At 36.4% G+C, this 3,965-nt stretch overlaps 1 protein-coding gene across 3 annotated transcripts in view; it reads left to right on the forward strand.

Annotated features, from left to right (window-relative positions):
* Positions 1–1,752: 1,752 nt before the first annotated feature.
* Positions 1,753–3,965, forward strand: part of LOC106881880 (cyclic nucleotide-binding domain-containing protein 2) — a 15,596-nt gene continuing 13,383 nt past the window's right edge. The window contains exon 1 of one of the 3 annotated variants that reach the window (XM_014932400.2): positions 1,753–3,594. The gene's annotated coding sequence lies outside the window, so the exon portion shown is untranslated. The remainder of the gene's footprint in view (positions 3,595–3,965) is intronic. The other 2 variants (XM_014932401.2, XM_014932399.2) reach the window with 2 other exon arrangements.

Below are 3,965 nucleotides of genomic sequence, written 5' to 3' on the forward strand. Positions count from 1 at the left end.
TATATATATATATATATAGAGAGAGAGAGAGAGAGAAAGTAATAACGAGTGAATGAGAATAACGATGAAGGGTTAAAAAAGCGTAAAAATAATTGAAGATAAAATGAAACAAAATTGAAGCCAAAACATTAAAAATTATTGAAAGAAGGTAGAAATAAACACTACGTAGTGTAGTAGTACTACGCTGGGGTGTCTGTAGAAAGTTGAATGTGATTTCGGAATATAACGAGGAAAAATTCGGATCTAAGGAATTTTCCGAAAGTCCTCTCCCCACCTCAAGATTTTCCCCACAAATTACTTTATAATCGAAATGTATGCTGTTTGAAAGGTATTTATATAAAAATTCATTGATAAAAACCCCATTTTCCTAAAAGTTACAAGGGAAAAACTCGGATCTTGTGAATTTTCCGAGGTTCTCTCCCCACCCAGTTTCCGGGTCAAGTTATAAACATTAACTCTTTTTCTGCTAATGCTTTTCAGAAAGACGCGCACTTAATTGCATTCTATTTGTAAACCTTTCCCCAATCATAGGGTATTTATGCTCAGTCCGTTTTGTTAGGACGTTGCGTTGTGATGCAAGAGGTAGGGTGCTGTTGAGTTACAAACACAATCTGGTTTAGATTTTTTCTTAAAAGCCCGCACGGTAGTTATTCTAGGAGAGGTATGAATGTCGTAATATTTCATTTCCAACTCTCACTAAAATGCTGAGCTATTTTGCCTCAAATCAAAAGAGAAACTAACATTTCTTGACCAACGAAGAGGCAAGCCGAACTTGGAATTGTCAGCGAGAGTAATTGCATAAGGCCAGGGGAGATAACTCCAAATTGCTTAGTTTGCAACGATCTCAGTTATGTGAAAATCCTTTCTTACATACGAGGCATTTTTAATAGGGAGGCGAGCTACAGAATCGTTACTGTATCGGACGAAAAAAAATTAACGGCATTTCTTCCAGCTCTTTACATTCTGAGTTCAAATACCGCCGCGGTCAACTTTGTCTTTCATCCTTTCGGGGGCAATAAAATAAAGTACCTGTCAAGTACTGCAGTCGATGTAATCGGCCACCCTTTCCTCTAAAATTGCTGGCCTTGTGCCAAAATTTGAAACAATTCTTAGGGATTTAATGATTTCTTTAAAATAGAAAATAGAAGAAATCATGGCGGAGGTTGGGTGTTAGTAATCTGCCTAGCTTCGATTGTTAGTTACAGGGTGAGCGGTAAGGTCAAATGGTAACAGTGGACCTTAAGAATTGAAACGTAGACAATTAAAATCCTTGTTTTATAATTACTTCAAAATTTACAAAAACACAGAAAATTAATAGAGCGACATAATACTTTCGTTTTTTAATACCTTCATTTCTTTTCCAAATAAAATACATGCTGTTAATAAAAAAAAAAATTTAATGCAAGTACTGTAGCTTGTGTTATTATTGAAGATGCCTGTATGTGATGGATTCATTTCTTTTCTTCCTCTCTCTGCCGCCTGGAATTTCGAGAAGTCGCTCAAAGTGCCGTGCATTGATGGAAAGCATTCTGAGCAACATTCCTACTTTAAAAACAAGTTATTTTTACAACAACAGTCAAAATAGACATAATTCGCGACACAGCTCCATGTACAGTACACTTTTGAAAATCTAATGAGAAACCGGTCTAGTGTATTCCTGTATTTTAAAATATAATTAAATTCTAAATAATTCTAATATATTCTCTGCGCATTTTCAACTTCATTTCTTCTATTCCTCTACCTGTTTGGATTAATAACGATTTTTACACACACACACACACACAGAGTATATTCTTTTCTACTCTAGGCACAAGGCCTGAAATTTTGGGGGAGGGGGGCCAGTCGATTAGATTGACTCAGGACGCAACTGCTACTAAATTTATCAACCCTGAAAGGATGAAAGGCAAAGTCGACCTCGGCGGAACACACACAGTACATTAAATTAATAAAGTGATATGAGACGATGGTTGTTGTCGCTGGGCCTCACTCAACGTAAAGTAAATACCATCATGAACAATATCCAAGCTAAAATGGAGAGTGCAAACCACCGTATTTGGTTAAAAAGAAATGACTAGACGAATACTCAATGAAGCATAGTAGCTGGCTAACCAAAGCAAATGGGGCCTCATCCCAGTGAGAGGACCGGTGTGCAAAATGTACCTTCGAGAGGAAGTATCCGAATCTGCGCATTCTCTCTCCATAAGCCTGCTAGTGTCCGGTATGCGAAGCTTTCAATTGCTAGCACTTGTATTTACAAGTTATATATCATTCAGAAAAAATTATAAAAACACCATGCAGATGATGATCACGGCGTATATAATAAACAATTTCAAGCATATTACAAAAAGAAAAAAAAAATAGCCTGGATCATTCAATAACGTAATGTTCTAGCAGAGTTCGATGATGGAGAAAGACGGACTGGAATGACATCTAAATAGTCATCGTCATTAGACTTTCTGCACGAGATAAGATTTTTTTGCGAACGACTTGCAGATGCAAGTGTTACCAATTGAAAGCTCCGCGTACCGGATGCTAGTAAACTTACGGGGTCATCAAGAGAGAATGCACACCGTTTCGGGGCCTTCCTCCCGGTAACATTATTGCGCACCGGCCCCCATCAATGAGATGACGCCACGCTTGCTAGATCAACTTGTTATTAGGTTTCGCTCAATTTTCTTCTAGTCATTGCTCATCGTCTCTTTTTAACCGAATCTAGTGACTTGCTTAATCCACTTTATAGAGACGAAAGCTTTTCAAAAATATATATCCAGGAACGTGGAATTCAGTTAAAGGAATATTTGGATACATTCGTAGCCAGGCAATACCAGGTGAGCCGTTTTCATTCACCAAATGTCTTTGACAAAAAAAAAAAATCCTTAGCGAAAGATAAAGAAAAATAAATTGTATTTTGATATCAACCTGCCGGAGACCGGCCCTGTTCAATGATACCAACTTCATTTAAAAGTGATCTAAATTAAAACCTCTCATAAAAATTTCGTGTTATTTTATATTCCAAAAATCCAGCACAATAATGACATTGTTATTTCATTAATTTCTTCATTATTTTCAGAATTAATTTAAATAAAAGCGATGTATTACAACATATATTCGGTAACGAAATGGTTACATAAATATCGCCGTTATTTGAGAGCGTTTCTTGTATAATTTCAGTGTTAAGTCATAAAAATTGTTGTCTTAATGTTTCAAACTTTTTAGAAATTATGAAAAACATGAGGACAAGAGAAAAAAAAAATGATACTGGAACTTTGGTAAACATATCTATGTAATGGGAAGTCGACAACAAGGAATATTTTTTGCAATCGATAGGCGCAAGAGTAGCTGTGTGGTAAGTAGCTAAAAAAGAAAAGGAGTTTATTGTTTTCAAACCAAGTTTTGAAAGCTAATAAATTTGAAGAAAAGTCTTCCTCTTGCTTTGAACTACACCACGTGGAACTACGCAAAGGATTTAATTCTTACAAGCAAAGTGACGACTGCAGCGGAGCCGGGATCAAATCAGGCCGGAGTACCGTTGTGGCCTGAAAATTTGTTATTCTGCCTGGAACTTTATATTTTATTTATTCTTCCTGGACTGTGGTATTTCCTTTCTCCTTCTTTTATGAACTGTTTTTAGTACGAACTGTTAATTTTAATTCTTCCGCTTTTTTTAACTGTTTTCTCTTTTTGCCTGTGTTTTTAAATTTTTAGTTGTTTAATCCTATGTGGACATTTTTCGCATGGCAGAGAATATAAAGAAAACTAAAGCCACTGCTGTGGAGTGGGAGATTATCCCACCCAAGAAGTGGTTAAATGATTTCAAGGAAAAGAACGGTGGTGTTGCGGACCTACTCTAGGTTACTCGATACCATTACGGTCTTTCCCAAAATTGAAATTGAAAAAGAGTTAGCAGAATATCTGCCAACTATTAAGTTTATGGCAAGGGGTGTAAAGTACGCGACGGTTTGGTT

The sequence above is a fragment of the Octopus bimaculoides genome, chromosome 25, assembly GCF_001194135.2.
Source record: "Octopus bimaculoides isolate UCB-OBI-ISO-001 chromosome 25, ASM119413v2, whole genome shotgun sequence".
In the NCBI taxonomy this organism is placed as follows: domain Eukaryota; kingdom Metazoa; phylum Mollusca; class Cephalopoda; order Octopoda; family Octopodidae; genus Octopus; species Octopus bimaculoides.